A 17,818-nucleotide genomic window follows, 5' to 3' on the forward strand; every position below is an offset into this window, starting at 1 on the left:
AACCTGGACACCCTCCACTGGTAACATCACCAAGCCCTATGTTAATGCTCTGGACTTTGCTTCCTAAACCAGTGGTCCTCAAATGAGTGTGCATCAGAATCCCTGGGAGGACTTAAGTCACAGATTACTGGGTTCCACCCCTAGAGTTTCTGATTCAGTAGGTCTGGGGCAGGGCCCAGGAATTTTTATTTCTACCAGATTCTCAAGCGAGGCTGCTGAATCCAGTCTGGGGACTGCACTTAGAATCCAGGACTTCTAAAGAATTACCCTAAGGCAGGGATTCTCTCACTAAAAGCTTGACTAACTCTTTTAAAACTGTACATTCTTGGCCGGGTATGGGGTTCATACCTGTAATCTCAGCACTTTGGGAGGCTGAGACAGGCAGATCACCTGAGGTTAGGAGTTCGAGACCAGCTTGACCAACATGGAGAAACCACATCTCTACTAAAAATATAAAATTAGCCAAGTGTGGTGCCGCATTCCTATAATCCCAGTAACTCAGGAGGCTGAGGCAAGAGAATTACTTGAACCCAGGAGGCAGAGGTTGTGGTGAGCTGAGATTGCACCACTGCACTCCAGCCTCAGCAAGAAGAGTGAAGCAACATCTCAGAAAAAAAAAATGGCCATTCTTAACATTTTCTCATAAAAATTGTGCATATTAATTGAAGGAAATATCATTTAAAAATGAAAAGTAGAAAGAAAAATGTATCAGCCAGTGCCAAAATCCAGACCCAACCACTGTTTAAACAATTTTTAAAAAAAATTTTTATTGCAATAGTTTTTGGGATACAGGTGGTTTTTTGTTACATGGGTAAGTTCTTTAGTGGTGATTTCTGGAATTGGTGCCCCCATCGCCATCCAGTTGGTACATCGCTGTACCTAATATGTAGTCTTTTATCCCTTACCCTTCTACCCTTCTCCCACAAGTCCCCAAAGTCCATGATATCATTCTTATGCCTTTGCATACCCATAGCTTAGCTCCCACTTCTACGAATACAATATTTGGTTTTCCATTTCTGAGTTACTTAGAATAATGGCCTCCAGCTCCATCCAAGTTGCTGCAAAAGACATTTTGTTCCTTTTTATGGCTGAGTAGTATTCCATGGTGTATGTATACCACATTTTTTTTATCTACCCATTGATTGATGGGCACTTAGGTTGGTTCCCTATCTTTGCAATTGCAAATTGTGCTGCTATAAATATGCATGAGCATGTATCTTTTTCATATGATGACTTCTTTTCCTTTGGGTAGATAGATACCCAGTAGTGGGATTGCTGGATTAAATGGTAGTTCTTCTTTTAGTTCTTTAAGTGGAATAACCACTGTTTTCCATAGTGGTTCTAATAGTTTAACTTTCCCGCCAGCCATGTTAAAGTGTTTCCTTTTTGCCACACCCATGCCAACATTTATTATTTTGTTATGTCTTAATTATGATCATTCTTGCAGGAGTAAGGTGTATCTCATTGTGGTGGTTTTTTTTTTTTTTCTTTTTTGAGACTGAGTCTTTCTCTGTTGCCCAAGCTGGAGTGCAGTGGCATGATCTCTGCTCTGCCTTCCAGGTTCAGTCAATTCTCCTGCCTCAGCCTCCTGAGCAGCTGGGACTACAGGCATGCACCACCATGCCCAGCTAACTTTTTATAATTTTAGTAGAGACAGGGTTTCACCATGCTGGCCAGGCTGGTCTGGAACTCCTGACCTCGTGATCCACCCATCTTGGCCTCTCAAAGTGCTGGGATTACAGGCATGTGCCACTGAGCCCGGTCCCTCATTGTGGTTTTAATTTGCATTTTCCTGATTAGTGAAGTTGAGCGTTTTTTTCATGTGTTTGTTGGCCGTTTTGAGACCAACAAAACGGTTTTTGAGACTTGTCTATTCATGTCATTTGCCCAGTTTTCAATGGGGTTATTTTTTTTTTCTTGCCGATCTGTCTGAGTTCCTTGTAGATTCTAGATATTAGTCCTTTGTCATATGCCTAGTTTGTAAATATTTTCTCCCACTCCGTGGGTTAAGACAGGATCTCACTCTGTTGCCCAGGCTGGAGTGCACTGGTATTATCACAGCTCACTGCAGCCTTGACCTCCCAGGCATAAGTGATCCTCCTACCTCAGCCTCCTGAGTAGCTGCGACCATAGGCTTGCACCAACCACTTCTAGCTAATTTTTTTTGTTGCCGTTACTTTTTGTAGAGATGGAGTTACATTATGTTGCCCAGGCATGTCTCAAACTTCTAGACTCAAGGGATCTGCCCACATTGGCCTCCCAAAGTGCTGGGATGACAGATATGAGCCACCATACCCAGTCTGGACCCAACCACTCTTCACATTTTCCTGGCTGTATTATTACAAATAAACCGGCTTATCCAAGTCCCCAGGCTGCTGCAGATTAAAAGCTGCTATCCAGAGCATCATGGGAGTTAGGAGGGCAATTTAAAATGTCCCCAAAGATGGCCTTGCTAAGTGGCAGCTGAGAGTGAACGCAAGGAGGGGAAAATGTGAGTAGATGCCTAACTCCTTCACCACATGACAGAATTGAGCCTGTTCTTCACCTTGACCTCATCACATGCACAGGGCATGATGGCACCTCTAAGGAGGGGCACCTGTCTCAGCGAGTGAGAATGGCAGAGAAAGACGAGAACATACTAAAAGAAGGATCTGAGCTTTAGCTGCTTCCTAAAGAGAAACTTGGAGTTGAGCAGGCAAAGAGTATGGGAGAAGGCATTCCAGGTCCAGGGGACAGGAGGAGCAGAGGCTCAGAGCCTTCCTGCACAGGCATGTAAGCAGAGCCGTCCTTCCATCACAGCACCACCAGAGGGGTAGAGAAGACCAGAGGGAAAGCCAGAGGGTTGGAGGCTGTGTCACAGAGGGTGCTCTATTCTCTCTTCCCAAGCTTGGACTTTATTCCACAAACAATGGGAAGCCATTGAACCATTTTCAAACCCCGGTATGATGTGAGCAGGTTTAAGCAGCCCATCAGTGGTGTGAAGAGGGAGATGTGGCTTTTCCAGTCGTCCAGGCAGAGGTGGTGGTGAGCATGGGGCATAGGGGAGGATTTAGGAAATACTCAGAAGGCAAAATCAGCAGGGCTTGGGGACTGACTGGGGTGGGCACCCGAGAGGCGGAGCCCTGGAGATTGGCTCTTCGCAGGGCTGTGTCATTGGTCTCACCTCCACTGGAGGCAAATGGGGATGGAAGCTGGGGTTTGTTCCTCAGGGAGGAAGATGTGCTCAAACTGAGCCATGGTGCGTTGGAGGTTTGAGATATTACCCTATTGGATAAGATCATCTTCTATATTCTCTATGAACGAAAACAGATCGTATACATCACACTTCAGAATGATTTCACTTTTTAAAAATAAGGGTTAAAATGAAAGATTTGGGCACCCGAAGGAACTAGTTTCAACTTTCCAGAAAATTATGAATGCAAATTTCCTCATTCCCTAAGTCAGGAATTGCTGGGACGCAAATATGCCTTCACAGGAAGTGAACTACGTTCGTCAGGCAGCTTGTCCGTCAGTAGTTTCTAAGAGCCTTTGGGATTCAGAAATTGCTTATTTCATGCATCTGAATCTCTACAAAACTGTTTTGGAAAAGCTTTGGCCTTAGCTCAGCTTTCCAGTGACTTGTCCGGGGCAGAGGTGAATGTAATTATCTTCTTAGAACACAAGTAGATTTCCTAGAAAAAGAGCAGCAAGGAACACCATGAACAGAATTGCCTCATGCTCTTGGGACATCTGTTCGCCACCCAGAACACTTGAGCAAAGAAATGAAAATCCACATCCAGGAAGTGAAGACTGACGAAAAGGCACAATTACCAGGGCCGGAAATTACTGTCATTGGTGGGGGCCACTTTAAAGTTCATCACAAATCGTGGTGAAAAAAAAGAAGAGGGCTTTCCTCGTTATCATTGCAGTGTTATGGCAAGTAGGAAGTCTAAATCAGCTTCTTAGCATCCTTATCAGTGCTTTCTGCCGTTGATAACCTTCACTGAGGTGTCTGAAGAGCCAATCTACCTTTGGTAAAGGATTCTTTTAAAGTGAATCCTTTTAGATCTGGTAAAGGATTCTTTTAAAGTGAATCCTTTTAGATCTGGTAAAGGATTCTTTTAAAGTTGGCCTCACCCCTGGATACATGTTGGAATCACTTTAGCACACTCTAAAACGGTCTGATGCTTGGGTCTCAACCCCCGGAAGGTCTCCTGTTATTGATCTGGGGTATAACCTGGGCATCACGAATTTTAAAAAGTCTCCTCAGGTGATTTTAATGTGCAGCCAGGGGTGAGAAACCATGCATTCAGGCCATACTGCTGCCACTCAAAAAACTTTTCCACAGTAGAAAGTTTTAATGTCCATACAGAAAGTACGTAATGAATTTGCAAGATCTGAAAATATTTGAGTCAAGGCAAAAACAAGAAAAAGAAAAACTCCCCCGTTTTGCTCAAATATTCACAGCTATGCTGAGCCCACTAGCCAGTCAGACAGCTGGGCCACTAATGGCCAGCATGAACCCCAAAGTCCACATTACAAGATGTGTATCAAGCCATGTAAGTTTAGCTGTTTGTCCATTTCTCTTGGTAGAGCTAAAATTGAACTCAATTTCAAAAAGTAAGATTCCATATAGTTGTCACCTAGCACATATGGAGGACTTACTAAGTGTTTGACACTATTCTAATTGCTTAACATTTGCTAATTCATTTAATCTCCCCACCATACACATACACAATCCCACTTCACAGATGAGGGCATAGAGGTGCAGAGAAGGTCATTAAGTTACCCTAGCTCACAGCCAAGAAGTAGAAGAGTTGAGATTCACACCCAGGACCCTGGAGCTTACACTTTTAACCCCCACACCATGGAGCTGCTACCTTCACAGCAGAACCTCTAAATGAGAACAGGGTGGTGGGGGAGAGAGAATACCACATGTGTGTCTTGAGGGTTCCAGCAGGCACCGTGTGGGCATGGTGGGTGATGCAGGGAGGATCCAGACATCTGCCTCCAGAGCTCACCAGCTTGTAAGAAAAGCCAGGGCAAAGGCACAAGACACCACCAGAGGGTAAAGCAAGAGAAGGGCACACATGAGTGTGAATGAGGGCTCAAGGGAAGACAGGTTGCATTTTTTTGAGATGGAGTCTTGCTGTGTCACCCAGGCTGGTGTGCAATGGTGCGATCTTAGCTCACTACAACCTCTGCCTCCGTGGTTCAAGCGATTCTCCTGCCTCAGCCTTCCCAGTAGCTTGGATTACAGGCACCCACTATCATGCCCAGCTAATTTTTTGTATTTTTAGTAGAGATGGGGTTTCACCATGTTGGCCAGGCTGGTCTCAAATTCCTGACCTCAGGTGATCCACCTGCCTTGGCCTCCCAAAGTGCAGGCATGAACCATTGCACCTGGTGAGAGGTTGCTTTTTTAATCAGTAAAAGCTCCCTGGAGGAGGTGGTGTTCAAGAATAATTTCTTCTGGCTATAGCACAGGTGAGAAGTATGAAAGTAACAGGAAGAGAAGTGGAAAGATGCTGGGGCTTTGTTTTAGGGGGCAGTTGAGTCGCTGAGTGGGGCCCTCCTCCCCTCATGACAATAGAACCCAGCATGGTCTTGCACACGCAATGAGCCGAGCTGAGCTCTCTGGAGGGAGAACGTCCAGGTGAAAGTCAGTGAAGCTGGTCTCCCAGCCCTGAATTGTGCCTCTCCTTTGCGGTTTGTCCCGTTGATACCTGTTGCTGCCCCATCTGTGCCCCTACCTTCCTCATCCTCCAAAACTCCAGCCAAACATGGAGAAATGCCTCTTTCTTGGCTGCTTTTGGCAAGTTGGGGCATGCTGTCACTTCAAAGAACTTTGATAAATCTTAAGGCAGACTAAAAGGAAAGCAGTGTATTTAAATAGTATTATATGAGGATGGCAATAGTCAAATTTCCAAAGACCAAGTTTCCATCTCTATAGCCCAATGCAAAGAGCTATGTGGGCCGCAGATAACCCACTCCAGACCGAAGGGCTAGTACAGCCTCGTCCGTACCATCTCTAGCTTCTTTCTTTTATGGTTCCCCTGCTTGAGTTGCAACAGCAAGGATTAATTGGCTGTGAAAACTGCTTTATTTCCTGAATCGAGGGGAAGCAACTCATGACCATATAGTGAGTGTACTTTTTTGGCTTCCAAGGGTGTTGAAAACAGCTTTTAACAGTTCTTAAGCTCACTAAAAATGCAGGCTGAATGCAGGCTGAACGCACCTCTTGAGTCAACTCCTCAAAGACTAAAAGGGGCAAAAAATGGAAAGAGAAGAAGGTACCAAAAGAAAAAGCAAAAGCTCTAAACTGTTTACTTGGTTGAGATCAGATTTCCTTATCTCAGGTTTCTCATAAATTTAGTTACTCAAGAGTAATTGTGGTTCTCATCATCCAGATTGCAAACATGTTAATAACACAAAACAGCAACAAATCGGCCTTGTAAGAAAAAAACAAGATACTCACAGCATTGTTATTCCTAAAAAGACTACTCGAGTTTCTTGAGGTTGCCCAAATGAGGCGATTTCATAAGTCATTCTGTGTTTACACTGAGTTTAGGCACTGGTTACAATAGAAGAGGCCACTATGATTACTTAATGGTCTATCAGTGGAGTTTTAACCAAACCCAATAATAACAAACAAAAAATTCTGCATCTTTTTTTTTGAGGAATCATCACTGTTCTGTTTTGATTGTCTTTGACAAGCTATTAAGAAATCATTTAGATTGGTGCTTATTATAAAAACACAGTTATTAAAATTACTTTATAGCCAGCCTGTATTTCTGAAATCTCATTCATTGTATTTGAGAAGTAAATAGGCTGAGGAAGAATACTGGGAGTTTAAACCAAGGTATTGTTTAGTGATCACTCTTTTTTATTAAAAATAAGGCCTTGGGCTCCGAAATTACACTGGCCTCTTATTGTATAGCATCATTATATTACACTATGGAATTACTGGGGAAAAAAGTAGAGACACATTATTCTTCAGTGTTCATAAAAGCAAGCAAGTGATGGAACAAACCCAAAATAGACTCCAAAAGAGAACGTGATCCGCTTCAAAACCTTGCTTTAGTCAATTTAAATATCTATGGGAGATATTCCAGAGAATGCAAACGAAAAAAGTTGGGACACATCTTGGAGTGGCTTCAAGGGTTGACTGCAAGATTTGCCTCAAGAGGAGCTGGCAAGAGATGATGTTTGTGCACTGTATGTGGAGCTCATGTGTCTGTGTCCTCCTGGACTCCATTCTCATGGGAACTTGGCTCTATTTCTTCTGTCAGTTGCATCTTGAATCCTCCATGTTCAGACAAAGATGAGGCTGAAGAGCTTCATGTGGAATTGTCAAACGTTTGTATCTACTGCCTACCCGTGGGACACAGGTGTACAGGATTTATTTCTCTATCCTGGGTTGGGAGGGGAACTTACAATCTAATTGGGTAATGAAAACTAAGTCACAGTGAAGTTCTTGCTTTTCTTTCTTCCACTCTCAAATTGTATAGCTTGGAGAAAACATTTGGATTGTTAAGTTTGCTTGTCCCCTTCTGCAGATAAACTCTTTGGGGCTCAATTTTATTAAAAGGTTTACTCAAGTTCTCAGAGATGATAAATGATGAAAATAGCATCCTGGGCTTTTTGGTTTTTAGAGCAGCACTCCCTTCTGTTCCTCACTGCCTCTCAGTGAATAATCTTTAAGTACTGTTCTCACCAAGCTTCCAGGATGCCAAAGTCACTGGGCTTTCATCCTCCCTGTGCAGCTCTTTCTCCACCGCCCCTGCTGGTTCTTTTTCAGTTCCTCAAACTGTAAATGCTGGTGGGCCCCAGGCTTCCATCATCAGACCACCTCTCCATTTAGTCTCCCTCCACTGGTGATCTCATCTTATCCAACTCACAGCTTGAACTCTCATTCATCTCCCTCTCTCTTCACTCCAGGGCTACAGATCCATCTGCCTACTCAACATCTCTCTTACATGACACCAGAAACTCAACATGCCCCCAAACGAACTTTTGTTTTTTCCCATCAAACCTGTTCTGCCCAAAATCTTCTCCAATTCAATACATGGCAACTCCATGATTCTAATTTTTCAATCCCAGGTGTTTGACTCCTTCTGTTTCTCTTAAACCCCATGTCCATTGCATCGCAACTTCTAATGGCTCTACCCTCAAAGTATAGGCACAAAATACAGACCACTTCTCACCACTGCCACTGTTATTATCCTGGACCAAGCCACCATCAATTCTCAGCTAGACCATTGCAACAGCTTTGGAACTGCTCTCCCACTTCAACCCTTGATCTCCTAGAGCATATTGTTAACACCGAAGATAGAACTATCCTGTTCAAACAGAAGCCACATTATATCCTGCCTCTAGGCCTGTAATCCCAGTACTTTGGGGGGCTGAGCTGGGCGGGTCACTTGAGCCCAGGAATTCAAGACCAACCTGGGCAACATGGCAAGACCCCATCTCTACAAAACATGCAAAAATTAGCTGAGTGCGGTGGCACATGCATGTGGTCCCAGCTACTTGGGAGGCTGAGGTGGGATGATCACCTGAGCCTGGGGAGGTGGGGGCTGCAGTGAGCTGTGTGCCACTGTACTCCAGCCTGGGCAACAGAGCGAGACCCTGCCTCAAAAAATAAATATCCCTCCTTTGGCTCAAGGTCCTCCAGTAGCTTTTCTTCCCACTCAGGTTAAAAGCCCATAGGGGCCCACAAAAAGCCATGTACCATCTACTTCCTTGCCTTCACCCTCCTCCCGTTACCACCTCTGACTTCATCTCCTGCTAGTCTCTCTTTGCTCACTCTGCTCCAACACACTGCTCTCCCTGCTGTTCCTGGAATATGCCAGGCATTCTTCTACCTCAGGGCCCTTGTACTTGCATTCCTTCTGCGGGGCACACTCTCCCCCCAGATAGCTGTTCTGCTCCGTCCCCTTGTCTCCTTCACACCTTTTCTCGAAAGGTGTCATCTCAATGATACCTTCCCTGACTTCCATATTTAAAACTGTAAGCACTCCTCCGCCATCTTGGTATTCTCTGTTCTCTTATGCTTTTATTCTTCTCAATTATATTGATCCTGTCTGACATGTTTTGCACACTTGTTTATCATATTATACAGGGTACTGCCAGATGACTATTAAAACCCCCGGGATACTGTGGCTTGAAGAAATCACACATGAACAGTCTAGGCCAGTGGAGTGTCTCTGCTCCAGTCATTCAGAGACCTGGGCGTTTTCCCATTGTGTACCTCTGCCACATCCTCGGGCATTGTTCCTGTCTGCACAGTTGAAGCTGGGGGACTACCAGGTCCAGATTCTTGCTGGCAGAAAAGGGGATGTGGATATGGAAGAAGTACAACCAGTGTCTGAAAGCCCAAGCTAGAAAGTCGTGCAGGTCACTTCTCACATTTCACTAACAAGCACTTGCTGACATGATCACACCTAACTAAGGGTGACGGGGAATAGAGTTTGGCAGAACATCTGTTTTCTAAGGCAAAGGTGGAACATGGATTTGTAATGGACATCTATCAACATTTATTATCTGTGTCCCTTCTCCCCATTAGAATAGGTACTCCATGAGGGCAGGGAGTTTTGTCAGTCGAACTCATTTCTGTATTTTGAGCACCCAGGATAGTACCTGGCACATTAAAAGAGCTCAATCAATATTTGTTGACTAAAGGAAGGAATTGAGGCTGTGAAGTTAACCCCGTGGGGGATTGACATTAAAAGACATCTCTCTCCCAGGATACCCTGGCACTGACTTTTTTGACCAGATTACCTGAGAGCTCATGAGATTCCTTCATTTGGGGAAATACGGACTGAGTCTCTTTTACTGTATCTCAGGAGTGAAACAGTTGCAAAATCTGCCTCCACTAATGCAATACAAAAGCAGCCTCACCAAGGGTCCTCTATCTACAGAAAGATCACCTTGGCCATAGGAAGAAGAACATTCTCCCAGGAAGTGGGGAGTACCGTGGTTCAGTAAGAGTCCTAGAACCATGTCCTACAGTAACTCAGGATGGCAGGGGTCAGAAGTAGTTTATTTAATCAATAAAGTACTGTTGGTTGCAATCCTTATCTGTTTCATGTTCCCTAATAAGTTTTTGTTAGAACTTCAGCTCCCTGCCCCTGGTTATTTGCTCTGCTAATTAGCCAAAATTAAAACCATCCAAAGAGCCTGGACAGTGGCCTGAGGAAGGCTTGAATGGTCTGCGAACTTGGGTTCCTGTCTCTTTTCCTCCCTTCCCCTGGCAGACAGAACCCTTCCTCAACTCACTCCCTTCCCAGATACAATATACTCACACCACAGTTTTCCTCCAAATGTTGAAAATGCAGCTTTTTAAAACTTACTGAGTAACCCAAAACTCCCTGTAACAAGCTTATAGGGCCAGTCGTATTTTACCAAAAGTTTCCTAGTGCAAACAGGCGCCTCTGATGTAAGGGTTGGCTCTGCTGGGCTCCAACAGTGGAAGAAAGGAAATCACCATGAAGCCCAGGAACAGAAAAAAAAAGTTTCCTTCCTTCAGGAGAAAAAAAAAATCCCAACATCATTTGCAACTTAAACTAAGCAATGGAACACAACGTTCCATTTTGTGTGAATTTTGTCTTAGCAGTCTTTATTTACCTAAAGTTTGTATTAACATTCTCAATGGGTGGTGGTTTCGTGATTAATTCAAAACCCAAAGAATTAAGCTCCAAAGCTGGCTAAGGTCGCTTGAAACAAATAATAGTGAGGTGTTTGGGGTTTTTATTTTTGTTTGGCTCTTCACACCTCGAAGTGCAAAGATTGAAACTCCAAATACCCCAAGTGAGTTTTATAAATATAGCTGCAATGGAGGCATTATCCCATTTCCTTTTCAGAGAATATGAGACTTTGGTGCAGAATCCATTTTAGCAAGAAGACCAAATGCAGCAAAGCCACATTTGTTTTTGGAAATTATGCCAAGATCTATGCTTCTGAATCTTTTTTTCTTTTCTTTTAGGTGTTTTGGAAAATGGAAAATGGTAAATGCTTCAAAACTCTTTAAAGACTTTTACATTTTAATTTTTATGCTTTCCTTATTGGATCTTCTGGGGGTACTGAACAAATATATTAAGAGAGGAAAGCAGCAATGGATAAATGGAAAGAGAGTCAAGACGGGGTTTTTTTAAAGAAAGGGGAAATAATGCACGTCCTCCGCAGCATACCCATTACCTGTGAGTAATATTGGGATTTATCCACTTCCAAAGGATTATCTTTTGGCCTGTTTTTACATTCAACTTAGTTATCTAATATCATTTTTAGTCAATTTCTTAGATTTTTGAGAAGACATATTCATGCATGAAAGGATTGTTTCATTAGCCTTCTTATATTTAAATTTCCTGAAAGCTCCTGGGTAACTCTCTCGAAATTGGAAGCGCTGAAGGCAGAGCCTGCTGTGTAGACCCAGAACTATGTAAAAGCACTTTATATTGGTTCCTTATTTAATTAATATGTTTAATAAGTAAGTTTAAGATTATTCTAAAGAAAAAAATTTAGCCAATTCTATGGAATTTCTGATATATTTCTCTTCCTTCCTCCAAAACACAATTACCATTTCAGAGTTTCTTTTCACACCACGGTGTAAGTTTGGGGTGGTAAAGGCTGTAGCTAGCCATCAATGGAAAGTTTTAGTCCCCGATTTCCAAAGAGCACCTGAAAGTTGAACCATGGAGGGAAAAAGCATCAGTCATGAAATGTCTAGAATGGGCAAATCTATAGAAACAAGTAGATTTGTGGTTGCCTAGAGCTGGGGGAGAGGGGTGGGAGTGACTGCTAAAGGGTTTGGGGTTTCTTTTGGAGGGATGAAAATGTTATTAGATTGTGGTGATGGTTGCACAACTCTGTGACTACACTAAAAAATGTTGAATTGTGGCTGGGGACAGAGGCTTATGGCTGTCATCACAGCACTTTGGGAGGCCAAAGCAGGGTGATCGCTTGAGCCCAGGAGTTTGAGACCAGCCTGGGCAACAACGTGAGACCCTGTCTCTACAACAAATACAAAAATTAGCCAGGTATAGTGGCATGTACCTGTAGTCCCAGACACTCAGGAGGCTGAGATGAGAGGATCAATTGAACCCAGGAGTTTGAGGCTGCAATGAGCCATGATTTCGCCACTGCACTCCAGCCTAGTCGACAGAGTGAGACCCTGTCTCAAAACAAATGAAAACACCATTGAATTGTATATACTTTAAATGGGCGAGTTGTAAGTAAATTATATGTCCAAGCTGTTTTTTAAAAAAAGCATGATGACTAGCTTAAAGCAAAGCTTCAAACAAGTGTCAGAAACATTCCTCTGTGCTCTCTCTCTCTCTCTCTCTCTCTCTGTCACACACACACACACACACACACACACACACACACACACAGACGCATGCCTTTCCCCCACCCCCCACCATACCCACTCCATCCCCAGCCCCACAAAAGCAGGACAGACCTAGGCTGTCCTAAATGGAAAGAACAGGATCTCTTCAGCAAGGGAGACACCAGAAAAGGAAATTTGAGTCATTCTTGCTTCCATTTGTGAAAAAATAATTGTTTTCCAGCGTTACCACACACATTTTTCAAACTCCCCTCAGAAACCCAAGTGATAGACCAAGTCTCACCTCATACACCCTTGTTCACACCTTTCCTTGAGCAAGTGACTGTGCGTCATTGATCTTTAGGAAGAAACTATCCAAAATGTTGGAAATAGGTTTTTAAGTTTTATGAGAAGTGAATGTGTGAGTGGGAGCAATTCTACCAAGACGCTATAAAACCCAGGAGGGTATGAGATGAGGAAAGTCAAAAGAAGGAAGCGAAAGGGATCCTCAGTATTTGACCTGCACACAAGAAGGTACAATTGCCTTGTCCTCTACTCCCACTTTCTTGACCCCCATGGGGCTCCTAATTCCCATGGGTGGTTATGAAGGTGAGCTAGTGTTTGGGATACAGGAGGATTTGCAAGAAACAAAGGAAGGGGAGACTGGAGTGTAGGTTGGTGGGAATGTATGTGACTTTGATATTTACCACTTTCCTTGTGGGCCACCTTGAGAAGAGAATGAGCATCATAAACCGCTCAAATATTTGAGGGCAAGCTAACTTAAAAAATGATGGCCAGGTGCATTGGCTCCCACCTGTAATCCCAGAACTTTGGGAGGCCAAGGCAGGTGGATCACCTGAGGTCAGGAGTTCAAGACCAACCTGGCCAACGTGATGAAACCCCATCTCTACTAAAAATACAAAAAATTAGCTGGGCGTGGTGGTATGTGCCTCTAATCCCAGCTACTTGGGAAACTGAGGCAGGATAATTGCTTGAACCTGGGAGGTGGAGGTTGCAGCGAGCTAAGATCACACCACTGCACTCCAGCCTGGGTGACAGAGTGGGACCCTGTCTCAAAAAAAGAAAAAACCCAAAAAGCAAAAAATCAAACCAATTTCCTCGCACGCTGATATTTGATAAGGAATTCGTGTTAAGCATTTTAAAATAAGTAATACTGGTATTGCGATGATTTAGTTAGAAAAGAGTCCTTATGTTTTTAAGATACACATTGGAATAGCTATGGATGAAATCATGTTACAGTTGAGATTTGCTTCAAAAAAATGTAGGTGAAGATGAAGTAGGTGGTTGTAGAGGGTAAACAAGATTGGCCATTAGTCGTTAATTGTTGAATCGTATGAAAGATGCAAGGGGGTTTGTTACACTATTCTGCCTACTTTGATACATGTTTGACTTTTTTTTGTAATCAAAAGCTTAAACATTTGAAGAAAACAGTTTTAAAAGTATTTAGAACAAAAGTTGGGGCCCATATCCAAAGATGCTAAAAAGGGGCTTAGTAGAAATGAAACACTCTCCAAAATAATATTCCACAATATGAGTAAGGACTAAGGAACTGCCAGGTGTTGGATGGAAATGCCACTCTATAATCAAGTTGAAGTGGACGACACCATTCCGGCAGTGACCACTCCTGTCGCCCATTTCAGAAGGGAGTTGACCCAAATAGGAAGTGGCCCAGCTGAGCCTAATTGGGAGTAGCTGGCTGACACAGGGCCTCTTGGTCTGCATACGCTGCCAATTTGAGGAGTTCCCCAGCTGAGAGCAGGAAGGAGGGACTTGGGAGAAGAATGCAAAAACAACCTTTTTTTTTTTTAAGCTGGAAATTATTCTGTTGTAGGTTATTTTTTTTTTTTTGAGGGGAGGAATAAGAATTATAACTAACTTGATACCTACCCCAACAACATAAATATCCTCTATCATATGCTTTCTTATTACTTCACACTCATGCAGTTTGTCCTGTCTGTAGTATGATACACACTGAAATTTCAACTAACTGGCATGAAACTGATCAGAACCTTCTATTAACCAGGATTTTGCTACACTCTCTATTCAAGAGAAAATTTAGGCTAACAACAACAACAACGAAATTAGGAGGATTTGTTTTTCTCAAATTCTGTACATTTTTACATTGAATCTGTATCTGTAGAACTGTGTTTATAGCTGAACTCTACATCAGGGTCAGCAAACTGTTTCTGTAAAGAGCCAGACCGAAATATTTCAGGCTTTGCAGACCCATTGGTCTCAGCCACTGCTATTCAACTCTGCCATTGTAACAGCCATGCACAATATATATGAACAAACGGACACGACTGTGTTCCAGTAAAACTTTATTTACAAAAACAGGTGGTAGGCCAGATTTGCAGACCATTGTTTGCTGACCCTTGATGGTAAACTGTCAATTAAATGCATTGTATTGGCTGGGTGCGGTGGCTCACGCCTTTAATCCCAGAACTTTGGGAGGCTGAGGCTGGCGGATCACAAGGTCAAGAGATCGAGGCCATCCTGGCCAACATGGTGAAACCCCGTCTTTACTAAAAAAAATACAAAAATTAGCTGGGTGTGATGGTGTGCGCCTGTAGTCCCAGCTACTCAGGAGGCCGAGGCAGGAGAATTGCTTGAACCCAGGAGGCGGAGATTTCAGTAAGCCGAGATTGCACCACTGCACTCCAGTGTGGCACCTGGCGCCACAGCAAGACTCTGTCTCAAAAAAAAAAAAAAAAAACGTTGTATTAGTTTCCTATCACTTTTGTTAACAGATTATGACAAATTACCACTTCAGCGGTTTTTAACAACATAAATTTAATTATCTTACAGTTCTGAAGGTCAGAGATTTGAAGTGGGTCTCTCTGGGTTAAAATCAAGGTGTTGGGAAGGTTGTGTTTCTTCTGGAGGCTCCAAGGGTGAATCCCTTTCCTTGATTTTCCAACGTGTATGGGCTGCCAGCATTCCTTGGCTCATGGCTCCTCCCTCCATCCTCTAAGCTGGCCACAGCCATCTGCGTCCTCACATTGCATCACTCTGACCTCCTCTAGTGACTCTCTCCACATTGTAGGACCCTTGTGATACTGTTGTTGGCCCACCTGGATAATCCAGAATAATCTTCCCATTTTAAAGTCAGCCAATTCACAACCTTAACTCCCCTTGGCTGTGTAACTTAACATATTCACAGGTGCCAGGGATGAGAACATGGACATCTTTCGAGGGGCATTATTCTGTCAACCACAGGGCCTACTAGGAAATAATCCACTCACCAATCACACTCTGGTAGGTTTTGCTCACTTTTGGGAGTTGGCTCATGTCATTGGCAATGAGGAGTGTACATCGACAGCGGAAGAATAACACTTCCAGCTTTAAAAGCAGGACAGTTGGTTCACTGTGATACAGAGGACTGTGTATGCATCCGCATATATCAGCACACTGGGGAGGTGGCATGGGACACAATTAAGAGCATGCACTTAAGGGACTTTGAATTAAATGAGACAATGGGAAGCAACTAACCCAATGCCTAGCCTATCATTAACGCTATTTCTGCAGAACTTCTGGATTCTACTTAGAGTTGAATCATGTCCCTTTTTACACAATAACCACATGCAGAATGCATGCTATGGCCTTATTTCCCTGCAAGGCAAATTTTGGTTCTACCCCTACTGTAGCATTATAATTGGGTCCTAATTATCAAGTCTAAAGCAACATTTAGATGGCCTTAAAGTAGCACTGTATTTGAGCACCTAGTTAATAAATAAACCTTCTGGAGATGATAATACTTCAACATATTTACTCTCAAATTACCCTGGCAGACCATTCACCGGGAATGCTGCTGAGGGCTTGCCAAGAACAGTACTTGTCATGTGTGAAAAATAGATGTCAGAAAACCATTCAATAAATGCAGTAACTTTTATAGTCTTAGGAAATGGTATTAACTTGCTTTATCCAGGGTATGCAATAAAGCTTGTTCAAATATAAAAGCAGAATTATTTCTCTCAGTTTGAGAGTCAATCATCAGATGTTTTCAATAAGTGAATTTGCAATTATTCAGGACATTGTACCTGTAAAGTATCCTTTTTTTATTTTTGAGACAGGATCGTACTCTGTTGCCCAGGCTAGATGAAGTCCAGTGGTGCAATCTTGGCTCACTGCAACCTCCGCCTCCCAGGTTCAAGCAATTCTTCTGCCCAGCCTCCCAAGTAGCTGGGACTACAGGTGTCCACCACCATGCTTAGCTAATTTTTGTATTTTTAGTAGAGACAGAGTTTCACCATATTGGCCAGGTTTGTCTCGAACTCCTGAGCTTGCAATCCACCCATCTCAGCTTCCCAAAGTGCTGGGATTACAGGTGTGAGCCTCCACACACGGCCAAAGTATTCTTAAATATCTTCTTGGCATCTCAATTATTTTTGTTTTGGCATTTTATAGAAGTTGGGGAAAATCAAAATTAGCTGCCCAAGTCCACCAAGGAAGCTAATGACAAACTAGAAAAAAAATCCTAATTCCCATCTTAATGCCCTAACCACTAACATACTCATATGTAGTGTTAAATGAAAACAGCCTTCCCTCATAGAGAACTTCCATAATCTCAGGAGAAATACTGACATATTGCATCTGAGTCATTTTTCTGTGGTCTGTCTGAATATCAAATTCTGAAGCTCTCCAAGCTTTTCCAAACACTCACCTATTTTTTGTATCTATCTAGCCAGAGCATCTGGGATGAAAAGAACATTCTCAAATGCATGCTAATTTCAACATTCAGATGGTTTTTCAGGGCAGCTCACGTAGAAAGGAATTATTTTCTTTGAAGAAAATTATTCCGACAACTAATAGTTTTCTCCTTCCTCATCCCTAGGGCTTCCCATGTTTTTTGAATTCTCCACTTCAGAGTAAATCCTTAAAATGAAGCTGACTCATGTGCCCCATGATTAATCGTAACTTCTTTTCCTTTCCTCTTCCAGATCCTTTCCACAATGTGAATATTTCCTGCAATGGCTAGCCAAGATTCTTCTACCAGTCAAAACTAAGCGCAAGATGACCACATTTTTTAGTAAGTGAAAGGTCTTTTAAAGTGGATTCCAGGTCTCTGGTGAACTTGGAGATAGGCTACTGTCTAATTGTATTTTTAAAAATCAAATTCTGAGAGCAGTAAGATCAGGAAAGGGCACAAAAATGGGTAAAGTCATTGTCAATGACTTCAACCAGTTTAGGTCTGTATTGATGGAATTTGATGATTTGCTTATCAAAATAGACCTATAAATATAATCAGAAGTTATTTTGCATTCGAGAAATGTATCTGATTTAACCGGATTCCCAGTTTAAGCCCTTGGAAGAACTGGCCACAGGCATAAAGTCATGCAGTTGCAATGCTTGAATACTCCAGAATGTGTTCCTTTTTCGTATTTATCACTGTGGTTTTATAACAATATCTTGTTTCTTTTAGCTGACACATGTGTTGGGAAGTGTGCATCTCAGAAAAAAACTCCATTTTTAAAACAATAATATCCAGTGGTA

At 42.8% G+C, this 17,818-nt stretch overlaps 1 long non-coding RNA gene across 1 annotated transcript in view; it reads left to right on the plus strand.

Moving 5' to 3' along the window:
* LOC118150464 (uncharacterized) overlaps positions 1-17,818 on the plus strand; it is a 105,927-nt gene that overhangs the window by 14,165 nt on the left and 73,944 nt on the right. Inside the window, exon 2 of the long non-coding RNA XR_004738594.3 lies at positions 17,266-17,354. This is a non-coding gene — a long non-coding RNA (uncharacterized LOC118150464). The remainder of the gene's footprint in view (positions 1-17,265; positions 17,355-17,818) is intronic.

Source organism: Callithrix jacchus, chromosome X (assembly GCF_049354715.1).
Source record: "Callithrix jacchus isolate 240 chromosome X, calJac240_pri, whole genome shotgun sequence".
Taxonomy (NCBI): Eukaryota; Metazoa; Chordata; class Mammalia; order Primates; family Cebidae; genus Callithrix; species Callithrix jacchus.